Raw genomic sequence first — 14688 nt, forward strand, 5'->3', positions numbered from 1 at the left:
TTGGTCCTTATTTAAAAAGTACAAGGTTTGTGCTGCCTGTGTGAATGAGAGCACAGTTTGCAGGATGGATACGCAAACTGAGCACGGCTCCGTGGTACAGGAAGCCATTCAACTGGGGGGCCGGGGTGGGGGAGTGAAAAGCAATGCGGTAGTGGTAGCAGACAGTGAAGTCAGGAAATAGATACTGTTCTCTGCAGGCTCGATAGGGAGTTTCGAAGATTGTGTTACCTTCCCTGTGCCAGGGTTAAAGGCATTTTAAAAAAATTCATTCATGGGATGTGGGCATCGCTGGCCAGGCCAGCATTTATTGCCCATCCCTAATTGCTCTTGAGAAGGTGGTGGTGAACTGCCTTCTTGAACCGCTGCAGTCCATGTGGGGTAGGTACACCCACAGTGCTGTTAGGAAGGGAGTTCCAGGAACTTGACCCAGCGACAGTGAAGGAACGGTGATATAGTTCCAAGTCAGGCTGGTGTATGACTTGGATGGGAACTTGCAGGTGGTGGTGTTCCCATGTATTTGCTGTCCTTGTCCTTCTAGTTGGTAGAGGTCGCGGGTTTGGAAGGTGCTGCCTGAGTAGCCTTGGTGCGTTGCTGCAGTGCATCTTGTAGATGGTACACATTGCTGTCACTGTACGTCGGTGGTGGAGGCAGTGAATGTTTTTAGATGGGGTACCAATCAAGCGGGCTGCTTTGTCCTGGATGGTGTCGAGCTCCTTGAGTGTTGTTGGAGCTGCACCCATCCAGGCAAGTGGAGAGTATTCCATCACACTCCTGACTTGTGCCTTGTAGATGGTGGATAGGCTTTGGGGAGTCAGGAGGTGAGTTACTCGCCTCAGGATTCCCAGCGTCTGACCTGCTCTTGTAGCCACGGTATTTATATGGCTACTCCAGTTTAGTTTCTGGTCAATGGTAGCCCCGAGGATGTTGATAGTGGGGGATTCAGCGATGGTAATGCTGTTGAATGTCAAGGGGAGATGGTTAGATTCTCTCTTGTTGGAGTTGGTCGTTGCCTGGCACTTGTGTGGCGTGAATGTTACTTGCCACTTATCAGCCCAAGCCTGGATATTGTCCAGGTCTTGCTGCATTTCTACACGGATTGCTTCAGTACCTGAGGAGTCACGAATGGTGCTGAACATTGTGCAATCATCAGCGAACATCCCCACTTCTGACCTTATGATTGAAGGAAGGTCATTGATGAAGCAGCTGAAGATGGTTGGGCCTAGGACACTACCCTGAGGAACTCCTGCAGTGATGTCCTGGAGCTCTGATGATTGACCTCCAACAACCACAACCATCTTCCTTTGCGCTAGGTATGACTCCAGCCAGCGGAGGGTTTTCCCCCTGATTCCCATTGACCTCAGTTTTGCTAGGGCTCCTTGATGCCATACTTGGTCAAATGCTGCCTTGATGTCAAGGGCAGTCACTCTCACCTCACCTCTTGAGTTCAGCTCTTTTGTCCATGTTTGAACCAAGGCTGTAATGAGGTCAGGAGCTGAGTGGCCCTGGCGGAACCCAAACTGAGCGTCACTGAGCAGGTTATTGCTAAGCAAATGCCACTTGATGGCACTGTTGATGACACCTTCCATCACTTTACTGATGATTGAGAGTAGCTGATGGGGCGGTAATTGGCCAGGTTGGACTTGTCCTGCTTTTTGGGTGCAGGACATACCTGGGCAATTTTCCACATTGCAGGGTAGATGCCAGTGTTGTAGCTGTACTGGAACAGCTTGGCTTGGGGCGCGGCAAGTTCTGGAGCACAGGTCTTCAGTACTATTGCCGGAATATTGTCAGGGCCCATAGCTTTTGCAGTATCCAGTGCTTTCAGTTGTTTCTTGATATCACACGGAGTGAATCGAATTGGCTGAAGTCTGGCATCTGTGATGCTGTGGACTTCAGGAGGAGGCCGAGATGGATCATCAACTCGGCACTTCTGGTTGAAGATTGTTGCAAATGCTTCAGCCTTATCTTTCGCACTGATTTGCTGGGCTCCCCCATCATTGAGGGTCGGGATATTTGTGGAGTCACCTCCTCCAGTTAGTTGTTTAACTGTCCACCACCATTCACTGCTGGATATGGCAGGACTGCAGAGCTTCGACCTGATCTGTTGGTTATGGGATCGCTTAGCTCTGTCTATCGCATGCTGCTTACGCAGTTTGGCATGCAGATAGTCCTGGGTTGTAGCTTCACCAGGTTGATACCTCATTTTGAGGTATGCCTGGTGCCGCTCCTGGCATGCTCTTCTGCACTCTTCATTGAACCAGGGTTGGTCTCCTGGCTTGATGCTAATGGTAGAGTGGGGGAAATGCCGGGCCATGAAGTTACAGATTGTGGTTGACGACAATTCTGCTGCTGCTGATGGCCCACAGCGCCTTATGGATGCCCAGTTTTGCATTGCTGGATCTGTTCGAAATCTATCCCATTTAGCACGGTGATAGTGCCACACAACACGACGGATGGTATCCTCAATGTGAAGGCGGGACTTCGTCTCCACAAGGACTGTGCGATGATCACTCCTCCAATACAGTCATGGACAGAAGCATCTGCGGCAGGCAGATTGGTGAGGACAAGGTCAAGCATGTTTTTCCCTCTTGTTGGTTCCCCCACCACCTGCCGCAGACCCAGTCTAGCAGCTATGTCCTTTAGGACTCGGCCAGCTCGGTCAGTAGTGGTGCTACCGAGCCACTCTTGGTGATGGACATTGAAGTCCCCCTTCCAGAGTACATTTTGTGCCCTTGCCACCCTCAGTGCTTCCTCCAAGTGGTGTTCAACATGGTGGAGTACTGAGTCATCAGCTGAGGGAGGGCGGTAGGTGGTAATCAGTAGGAGGTTACCTTGCCCATGTTTGACCTGATGCCATGAGACTTCATGGACTCCGGAGTCGTTGTTGAGGACTCCCAGGGAAACTCCCTCCCTCCTGTAGACCACTGTCCCGCCACCTCTGCTGGTTCTGTCCTGACGGTGGGACAGGACATACCCGGGGATGGTGATGGCAGTGTCTGGGACATTGTCTGCAAGGTATGATTCCGTGAGTATGACTATGTCAGGCTGTTGCTTGACTAGTCTGTGGGACAGCTCTCCCAACTTTGGCACAAGCCCCCCGATGTTAGTAAGGAGGGCTTTGCAGGGTCGACAGGGCTGTGTTTGCCGTTGTCGTTTCCGGTGCCTAGGTCGATGCCGGGTGTTCCTCCGGTTTCATTCCTTTTTTAAAGAAATTGGAGTGGGAGGGGAGGATCTAGTCGTCAAGTAATGTTACAGAGGTGGTCTTAACAATGGTGTGGATATGTGATCAGCAGCTCATCTCTGAGTAAAATATGAACAGCCTGATTTAGTCTCAGACATTTGCCAGGGAGAAGGATGGAGTTAGTCGTGAGGGAGCGTAGTTTGTAGCAGGGATTAAAGACAATGGCCTCAGTGTTCCCATTATTTAATTGAAGGAAATTTTTGCTCATCCAGTACTGGACGATGGACAATGTCTGATAATTTTGCAACAGTGGAGGAGTCGCGAGAGGTGGTGGTGAGATAGAGCTGAGTGTCATCAGTGTACGCATGGAAACTGAAACCCAGATGATCCCACTGAGGTGCAGCATGTCGATGAGAAATAAGAGGCGGCCAAGGATAGATCCTTGTGGGAGTGTGAAGAAAAGGGGTAAAAGGGAACGATTTTGGCTGCATGGGTTTAGATGTTGGCTTTGGTTCCGTTGGAAGCACTGTTGTTTCAAAGTAAGAAGATCATGAGTTCAATTCCCACTCCAGAAACCTGAGCACAGAATCCAGGCTGATGCTTAAGTGATGCAGTGAGGGAGTGCTGGACTAGGGAAAGGGTGCAAATCGTGTTGGGGGTAGGGCAGAGGATGTTTGATGATGGGTGTCCTTAGTTACCAGTTATGCCTCAAAGTAATAAGGTATCAGTGCAATTATTGTTAAGTATAGCCGCTAAGCGCATTGCACTGCTGGACTACAAGAAGGCCCCCAGCGAGTTAACATCTGTAGCACTTAAAGCAGCCAGATGTGCTGCACAAAGAACAGCCAGTGGCTGCGCAAATGACTACTGGCAACACCTATGCAGTCATATTCAGCTGGCCTCTGACACCGGAAACATCAGAGGAATGTATGATGGCATGAAGAGAGCTTTTGAGCCAACCATCAAGAAGATCGCCCCCCTCAAATCTAAATCAGAGGACACAATCACTGACCAATGCAAGCAAATGGGCCGCTGGGTGGAGCAATACCTAGAACTATACTCCAGGGAAAATGTTGTCACTGAGACCGCTCTCAATGCAGCCCAGTCTCTGCCAGTCATGGACGAGCTGGACATACAGCCAACAAAATCGGAACTCAGTGATGCCATTGATTCTCTAGCCAGCGGAAAAGCCCCTGGGAAGGACGGCATTACCCCTGAAATAATCAAGAGTGCCAAGCCTGCTATACTTTCAGCACTCTATGAACTGCTTTGCCTGTGTTGGGACGAGGGAGCAGTACCACAGGACATGCGCAATGCCAATATCATCACCCTCTATAAGAACAAGGGTGACCGCGGTGACTGCAACAACTACCGTGGAATCTCCCTGCTCAGCATAGTGGGGAACGTCTTCGCTTGAGTCGCTTTAAACAGGCTCCAGAAGCTGGGGGTACGTGTCTACCTTGCGACACAGCGTGGCTTTCGAGCACAGAGATCCATCATTGACATGCTGTTCTCCCTTCGCCAGCTACAGGAGAAATGCCGTGAACAACAGATGCCCCTCTACGTTCCTTTCATTGATCTCACCAAAGCCTTTGACCTCGTCAGCAGACGTGGTCTCTTCGGACTACTAGAAAAGATTGGATGTCCACCAAAGCTACTAAGTATCATCACCTCATTCCATGACAATATGAAAGGTACAATTCAGCATAGCAGCACCTCATCAGACCCCTTTCCAATCCTGAGTGGTGTTAAACAGGGCTGTGTTCTCACAACTACACTGTTTGGGATCTTCTTCTCCCTGCTGCTCTCACATGCCTTCAAGTCTTCAGAAGAAGGAATTTTCCTCCACACAAGATCAGGGGGCAGGTTGTTCAACCTTGCCCGTCTAAGAGCGAAGACCAAAGTACGGAAAGTCCTCCTCAGGGTACTCCTCTTTGCTGACGATGCTGCATTAACATCTCACACTGAAGAGTGTCTGCAGAGACTCATTGACAGGTTTGCGGCTGCCTGCAATGAATTTGACCTAACCATCAGCCTCAAGAAAACGAACATCATGGGACAGGACGTCAGAAATGCTCCATCCATCAATATTGGCGACCACACTCTGGAAGTGGTTCAAGAGTTCACCTACCTAGGCTCAACTATCACCAGTAACCTGTCTCTCAATGCAGAAATCAACAAGCGCATGGGAAAGGCTTCCACTACTATGTCCAGACTGGCCAAGAGAGTGTGGGAAAATGGCGCACTGACACGGAACACAAAATTCCGAGTGTATCAAGCCTGTGTCCTCAGTACCTTGCCCTACGGCAGCGAGGCCTGGACAACATATGTCAGACAAGAGCGACGTCTCAGGTCATTCCATCTTCGCTGCCTCCGGAGAATCCTTGGCATCAGGTGGCAGGACCGTATCTCCAACACAGAAGTCCTCGAGGCGGCCAACATCCCAGCATATACACCCAACTGAGCCAGCGGCGCTTGAGATGGCTTGGCTATGTGAGCCGCATGGAAGATGGCAGGATCCCCAAAGACACATTGTACAGCGAGCTCGTTACTGGTATCAGACCCACCAGCCGTCCATGTCTCCACTTTAAAGACATCTGCAAACGCGACATGAAGTCCTGTGACATTGATCACAAGTTGTGGGAGTCAGTTGCCAGCGATCGCCAGAGCTGGCGGGCAGCCATAAAGACGGGGCTAAAGTGTGGCGAGTCAAAGAGACATAGCAGTTGGCAGGAAAAAAGACAGAAGCACAAGGAGAGAACCAACTGTGTAACAGCCCCGACAAACAATTTTATCTGCAGCACCTGTGGAAGAATCTGTTACTCTAGAATTGGCCTTTATAGCCACTCCAGGCGCTGCTCCACAAACCTCCAGGCGCTTACCCATTGTCTCTCGAGACAAGGAGGCCAAAGAAGATTAAGCGCACAGTGATAATTATTTGACAATAATTACACATACACTTAACAGTATACTAATGCCAAAGCCTGCGAGTTCACTGGAGGATTCAATGCAATACAGTTTCCGAGTTTAAGGGTTTCACAGCCGACCAGGCCTGATGAAATTCTGAGCTCTCTCTCCTAACACCCTCCCCATTTTTTCTCCAGTTTTACCAACCTGGAATGTGAGAGCCCACATGTGTCATGGCATCAGCTCATTCAATTAGCTTTTTTCCCTCATTGATAGCTGCAGTTTTAACAAGAATAGCTCCTCAACTAGCTTCTAACTGTATAACTAATTAACTAAACTGTCAATCACATCATTCAACTGGAGACAGTTGGAGAGATAAATCACCAAAGGCTCCTCTAAAGGCGACGTTATCACTTGCCTTATGCAGATGTGTCCTTGCCCTGGGGGAACAGCTGAGAGATCTATGGAGCCAAGACAAAGAAAGCTTGTAAATTATTTTTTATCAGCATTCGGTTAGTGTGATCAGCCACTCTGTCCAACTTTCTTCCCTCTATATTCCTTTACTATAATCCTCTTGGAATATCTGTGCTTCTCCAATTCTGGCCTCTTGTGTATCCCTGATTTCAATCGCTCCACCATTGGCAGCTGTGCCTCCAACTGCAGAAACCCCCTCCCTAAATCTCTCTGCCTCTCTCTCCTCCTTTAACACTCTGCTTAAAACCTTCGTCTTTCAGTGAGAAATCTTTTGGTCATCTGTTCTAATATCTCCTTATGTGGCTCTGTGTTAAATTTTGTCTGACTACATTCCTGTGCCTTGGAATGTTTTACTACGTTAAAGGTGCTATATGAATGCAAATTGTTTTTGCTGACTTTGCATAACACAATGGTGGTATCTTTCAGCCATTTTAACTTATTGAAAGAGATGGCAGCACCACCTCTGACACAAGATGCAATAGCAGGTAGGGAGCAGAAGGAGGGTTAAACAGAGGCATGTGGGCACCGATAGGCTCAGATGGCTGATGGGTCAGGGCTGGAGCTGGGGGGGGAGCGATCATCAAGATACAGGATGGACACCAAGAAGTGGTGAAGCCCCACGCCTGCGGAGGTAGCAGCAGGTAAACACATTTTGTTGTGTATTGTTGTAGTGTAGATCAAGTGTTGTTCAAAGAAGACTTGGGTTCTTTGTAGGGCTAAAGAATGACTCATTTATTATATACATATAATAATTTACGCTCTCCACAAGCCTGTCTAGCGAGCACACCTCGTGCTGCTTCTAACTTTGTCTCATCCTAATACCCATGTGACTCTTCATCATCATCACTACAGTGGGAGGAGTTTACTCTGTCTCCAACATTAACCCTTTCAGGCCCTTATACAACTGATTTAAAATTCAATTATATAGATTTAAATGCAAAATTAATTAAACTGAAATAAACAAATAAAGTAACTCATATATTCAGCTGAAGGATATAGAGGTGGTAAAATATGTACAAAAACAACTTACCTGCAGCAGTCCCTGGGCCAATGGTTCTGGGAGACAGAGCTTGGAGGTGCAGGTCGGCCACCTGGTGTTGGGTGGACTGAATGGCAAGCATAATGATATATATACTTAACCATCAAAAGGAATAGCCAGGGGTCACTCCAAGCAAGACAACATTGCAAGACAAGATTATGTGTCGCACACCCAGAAGTGTGCATTGGATTTGTATGGCAGCCAATTGGTTATGGTACAGCATTCGTAACCCACTAGGTGTGAGTTCATTAAAATGGAATCCAATAGATAGAATGGACAGGGAATCAAAGAATCATAGAATGATACAGTACAGAGAAAAGCTATTTGGCCCATTGTGCCTGTGAAAGAACAATCCAATTCATCCCATTCCTCTGCCCCATCCCCATATTCCTGAAAAGTTATCACTTCAAGTATTTATCCAATTCCCTTTTGGAAGTTATGATTGAATTTGTTCCCACCATCCTTTCAGGCAGTTCATAACTTGCTGTATAAAAAAAATCTCAGGTCCCCTCTGGTTCTTTTACCAATGACCTGAAATCTGTGTCCACTGGTTCCCTACTCTCCTGCCACTGGAAACAGTTTCTCCTTATTTACTCTATCAAAACCCCTCATTCATTTGAATAGCTGTATCAAATCCCCGCCCCCCCCTTAATTGTCTCAGCTGTAAGGAGCAAAACACCAGTTTCTCCATGTAACTGAAGTCATGTCATTTGCGGGCTAGTACCAGAAAATGACTATGAAAGCTGCCGCATTGTTGGAAAAACCCAACTGGGAAGTCAATGGAAGAAAGAAAGATTCTACAGAGCTTTTCATGACCACTGGATGTCTCAAATCTCTTTACAGCCAATGAAGTAAAACATGGCAGCCAATTTGCACACAGCAAGCTCCCACAAACAGCAATGTGATAATGACCAAATAATATGTTTTTGTGATGTCGGTTGAGAGATAAATACTGGTCAGGACACCGCAGATAGCTCCCCTTGCTCTTCAAAATAGTACCATGGGATCTTTTACATCTACCCGAGCAGACAGATGGGCCTCAGTTTTACATTTCATCCAAAAGGCAGCATCTCTGACAGTGCAGTACTCCCTCAGTACTGCACTGGAGTTTCAGCCTTAATTTTTGTAATCAAGTCCTGGAGTGGGACTTGAACCTGAAGACTCAGAGGTAAGAGTGCTACCAACTGAGTCACAGCTGACACAATGGGCAAGAACCTTGGGCGTGGTGCAAAACATGGGCTGCCAATTTGCTAGCATACTTTTGAGAACCCACCTGATTAGACGCTGCTGAATCCTGAAGTGGGAGCCCAGCCAGATGCTGGCCTCATCTGATCAGAAGTGGGACACTGGCTGACTTTGGTTTCCTCCTTTCCTAGGCTGGCAGGGTTGGGAGCGAAGACTAGTTTGATCATCCTTACTCTGGCTAAGAGCAGATAAAATGGCATGGACCTGAGATCAGATTTGGAGCCTCCCTGGCCAACATTACTTTGTCAAAAACTGATTCTTGGTGCTTTGGATGCTTCCTAATGAAACACAATTTCAGCTCATTGTAATAAAAATGGCAGCGACTCAGGTGTTGACTGTGACTGGTGTGGGTAGATTTAGGTGATGCAACATGCAACTATAATATGGATGTGTGGTAATAAATTCAACTGAAATTAGAGCAATTCTTTATCCTGTGTGCACTGTGAAGATGAGCTTTCGAATCCAAGTCTCTCGTGTTTTGGTCTTGTTTGTCGGTAGCTGGTAGCCTTTAGCAATTGCACTATAGGAGCTAAACTGGCTCCCTGTTTCAGCATTGCTAAAGTCAGCCCTCTTATTATTCATTATCTGGTTACCGTGCAACTTGCCCTCCCTGCTCTGCACACAATGAGATTCTACAGGGTGAGAATGGGGATTGAATCGGACGCCTGAATTACACTCTGCCCAATTTTTGCTCCATTAACTTCCAAAATTGCAGAGGGAGTTGTGCTCCATTTGGGGCCTCCACTGCTGACCTCACCAAAGTTTGCAGAGATCCCTTGATGTGCATGCCATTGGCAGATGCCTGTGCCACTGGTACCACACTTTGGCAATTGCCCATTGTGCCCCAGAAAAAAAAAACTTGCATTTATATAGCACTTTTCAACACCTCAGGAGTCCTGAAGGCCCATCTGTAAGGCCCTGATTCTGGCTTCCCCAGCCATAGTCAGTGGGCCTTGTTTGGGGAGGGCAGGGGCTTCGCTCCAATCCATGGACATGGGAAACTGCTGGGACATATCAGGGCCCTAGGCCAGTTTATGGCAGTTCTGCCAGGCTCTCACTAGAGTAAGTTCAGAACTAATCAATCTATAAAACAGATTCTCTCGGCATATGATGGATGCAGACTGTATTGATTTATTAAAATTAAAATTGGTTAGATTTCTTTCAGCAAATAACATTTTGGGACACAGTGAATCAGTAATTTGAGACATTACATGTGGTAAGTGTACCATGCTTGGGAAGAACAAGTCATAGAGTCATTTATGATATAGGAGGCTATTTGGCCCATCGAGTCCATGCCGGCTCTCCGTGGAGCAATTCAGTCAGTCCCACCTCCCGCCTCGATCCCCTGTTTTAACCAATAGCCCTGCATGTTTATTTACGTCAAGTGCCTGTCCAATTTCCTTTTGAAATCATTCATCGTCTCTGCATCCACCACCTCCGTAGGCAGCGAATTCCAGGTCATTACCACTCGCTGCGTAAAAATGTTCTTCCTCACCTTCCCCCTGCATCTCTTTTCCAAAACCTTCAATCAGTGTCCCCTAGTCTCCTCTACTCCTGATACCATCAGTTAATGGGAACAGTTTTTCCTTGTCTAACTTATCTAAGCCTGTCATAATCTCGGTACACCTCTATCAAATCTCCCCTTAATTTCCTTTGCTTCAGGGAGAACAACCCCAGTTTTTCCAACCTAACCTTGTAACTAAAATCCCACATCCCTGGAACCATTGTGGTAAATCTCCTCTGTACTCTCTCAAGGACCCTCACATTCTTCCTGAAGGCTGGTGACCATAACTGGATGCAGTTGGGGTCTAACCAGAACTTTATAAAGGTTCAGCCTAATTTCCCTGCTTTTGTACTCAAGAGCTCTATTTGTGAAGCCCAACATCCCATATGCTTTTATTTATTTATTTAGAGATACAGCACTGAAACAGGCCCTTCGGCCCACCTAGTCTGTGCCGACCAACAACCACCCATTTATACTAACCCTACAGTAATCCTATATTCCCTATCACCTCCCTACACTAGGGGCAATTTACAACGGCCAATTTACCTATCACCTGCAAGTCTTTGGATGTGGGAGGAAACCGGAGCACCCAGCGAAAACCCATGCAGACACAGGGAGAACTTGCAAACTCCGCACAGGCAGTACCCAGAATCGAACCTAGGTCCCTGGAGCTGTGAGGCTGCGGTGCTAACCACTGCGCCGCCCCTTTATGAACCACTCTTTCAAAATGTCCTGCCACCTTCAAAGATTGATGCCCATGCACCCCCAAGTTCCTCTGTTCCTGCAAGTGACCTTGTGTTGTTATTGTCAGGTCAGGAGGGGTCAAAAGGCATCCCTCTTTTCCCTTTCTGTGTTTGACCACAACAGATTTAATTCTTTTTTAAAGTGGATGTTCTGGCCAATTCAGTTTGCGTTTGATTACTTACTTGCAATGATCATAACAAGAGCCAATCAGGCAGGTTTTCTTGAGTTAACAAAGAAAAATGTTAACTTTATTGTACCAAAACCGAAGTAATAAACTACACGCCAACTTTCACTCACACGCATACACTAGAGGTTTACATTCACACAAATAGGTTACAGAGTGGGGAAAGGTAGATGGTTGAGCTAGAGTCTATAGAAAAAACGAGTATACAGTTTGTGGGGTTTGGTGATTTGGCTGGCTTCTAGCTGAATTTGGTGGCCCTGAGGCTTTTAGTTTGACGAGGTAAATGATTGGCTCGGTGGGTCTCTTGGAGACAGCGAGAGTCCAGAAGCTTCTCCTCTGCTGCAGAGAAAACACCAGCTTAAAACCACAGATGGGGAGGGGCTTGTCACATGATAGTCACTCAGTGATTCAAAAATAGCAGTCAGCAGTATTTCTCTCTTGCCAAAAAGCACAAGGAGTTCCCTTAACCATCCTGGGTCTTGCTGGGATATGAGCAGACATTTTGTCTCCCTCCTCACAAGCTTTGCAATGTAGGAAATACTCAGCAGGTCAGGCAGCATCTGTGGAGAGAGAAGCAGAGTTAACATTTCAGGTCTGTAACCAGACCTGAAACATTAACTCCAGTTTCTCTCTCCACAGATGCTGCCTGACCTGCTGAGTATTTCCAGTACTTTCTGTTTTATTTCAGATTTCCAGCATCTGCAGTATTTTGCTTTCATTACAATGTAGGATACAGTGTTGCAAATTAAGTGGTCATCCTAAACTGCCAGCAAAGTCATTGTTTTTTTATCTGTTCTTTTTAAAATTTCCTAAAAAAAAATAAATTCAGGTCTCCAGTCAGTGGATTAAAGGAAATTATCATTCAACAAAGCAAGTTGGCATCGCAATCTATCGTTCCCAAAACTGTCAACCATTGAGATTTTCTTGTGTTTGTTCTGGGTGTGTTGTAGACTAGTTAATAGAGATTGGTTTCTATGGTTAGTCAACAGCCCCATTATTATGCGACTTCCAGGACAGTAGAAGGTAAACTGGCTAGACCTTGGTCTTTTCTCATCTAGCAATTCCTACATTACACCAGAAATATACCAGGAAATCTGAAGACTTATGTTCCGCACCCATCTCTGCAACCTGTTTCAGAATTATAGTTACTGCTGCATCCTCTTCGCTTTTCCTGATCTAGTTTCTTCTATGTCCCACCCTCCCTGAGCACCACTGGTAGCAGAAAATTCCGTTGTGTTGGTTCTACTCTCTGGAGTTCTTTCCTCTTTTCTGTTCCATTTCACAAACATTCTCCAACTTTTTTGACCAAATTTTCAGTCAGCCTCTCCATGGTTTAGTTCCCTATCTATTTTCCATTTGTGAAGCTACCAAAGACACTTCCCCCACTCCCCAACATTAAAAGATGCTGCAGGAGTGCAGCTTGCTGTTGCAAAACTGCTGCAACAATGCAGGTGTCTGCTGTGACTCAGTAGTGTCATGGTCCTGTAGTTTTTTTGGGGAATATGCAGTTTGCCTTTAAGGCTTGCAAGGGATCAGTATTGCTTTAAGAACCAGCTAGCCTCAGGAGTTATAGGCAGGTGCATTTTCATTGCCTTAGAAACAGCCATTTGGAGACTGCGATTCAAAGGGTGCATTCTCATTACCATAGATACAACCACTGGGAGTGAGTTTCATGTGATGCATTTGTTACAATTCAATTTTCAACAGGCTTTTAGTTGAAGACAGTTTGTTCTAACACAGACAGAGACATACAGACACAGCTGGTGTTGGCACCCGAAGAAAGAGCTCTCAACCATTTAAACTGAAGGAATAGGATTGTCTGTTAATTATTATCTCTCAAAATTCTAAAAAAGGCAAGCCAAAACATAGATCTCTGGTAATTTAACTTGAAGAAAAGGAAGCTAGACTGTGACAATCTTTTATCCCTCAAAAACTCTAAAGTCAGATTGATTCTGTTGAAAGTGTTTGCAAGTTGTTAGTTGTTGAAATTTGATGGAGAAGGAAAGCAACATTCTGCGAGGACTTCAAGCAACATTGGACTGTAAATTTGCAAGGACTCTAAATTTTTCTATTTTAAATGTTGTTTATATCTTCATAGTGTTTAAGAATTTAGTTCTTCTAATTAAAGAGTTAATTTGTTGATTTAAAGACACCTGGTTTGGTTAGCCTCATTCGGGGGTTAATAGATGGTACAATTTGGCTGGGTTTTTCTTTAATTTAGAAAGTTTTAAATGATATGTTAGGCGATCTGTGGAGCGACGAGATTGACTTGTCAGTGAGTTTCTCCCACCGCAATCAGAATGATATATTTTGATTGGGGGCTTTGACTGGAGGGGTCAGTCATAACAGTAGGTATAGCATTCTTGCTTCCAAAACAGAAGGTTGTGGGTTCAAGTTCCCCCCCAGAGACTTGGGTGCAAAATCTAGGCTGATATTCTAGCATAGTACTGAGGGAGTACTGCATAGTCAGAGGTGCTGTCTTTTGGGTGAGATGTTAAAAACAAAGGCCCTGGTTGTTCCTTCAGGTGGACATAAAAGTTCCATGCCACTATTTGAAGAAGAGCAAGGGAATTTTCCCTGGCCAATATTTATCCCTCAACTAACATCCATAAAACAGATTATCTGGTCGTGTAGCACGTTGTTGTTGTTTGTGGGAGCTTGTTTGCTGAGCAATATTGGCTGCTAAATACCAACATTAGCAATGTTTCAAAACGTACATCATTGACTGTAAAATGCTTTATGATGTCCTGAGTTAGTGAAAGGCCCTATAGAAATGCAAGCTCTTTCCTTCTTCAAATGAGAGTCTTACCATAACACAAACAAATGCAATCTTTCACTGTCAGAGCTTACTCTAGCCAGTACTAAGAGGGGCGACAAAAACAAAGCAAATGTTTTTGCCGCACAATAGGGAAGATTAACCATTAAACATGATGTTAATGGGAAGAAAGTAATAAATACTTAGTCGCTCCATTTAACACAGCTTGAAGTATGCAAGCTGGTGGTGAGATTGGGGGGCGGGGGGAGGGGAGCGAATCAATCTGCCAAAGATAACGTAGAGCCAGATCATCTGTTCAGTCATTTTAAAAGATCTACTCGAAACCACTGACACTAACATTTTATGTAATTAATTACATATTTGATTTACAGGCAGGGTAGGAATTGTTCAGTGGTGTAAAATGCATTGCATTGCATTGCCCAGCCTATTGAGAGCACTTTGGAATTGAAGAAATGTTACGTGCCGATGGATTTTTTTTTGCTCTCCTAAATTTTAACCCTTGCTCTCCTGAAAGCCATGGCTCATGCTGTGATGTGTTTTACAAAGGAAACGCTCTCACTTCTTCCCACACCATGATTACAGTACGACAACCACATGCTCTTATCTGGTGGCTTTGAAACATCACTGTACTGCT

This window comes from Heterodontus francisci, chromosome 3, assembly GCF_036365525.1.
Source record: "Heterodontus francisci isolate sHetFra1 chromosome 3, sHetFra1.hap1, whole genome shotgun sequence".
NCBI classification, from domain to species: Eukaryota; Metazoa; Chordata; class Chondrichthyes; order Heterodontiformes; family Heterodontidae; genus Heterodontus; species Heterodontus francisci.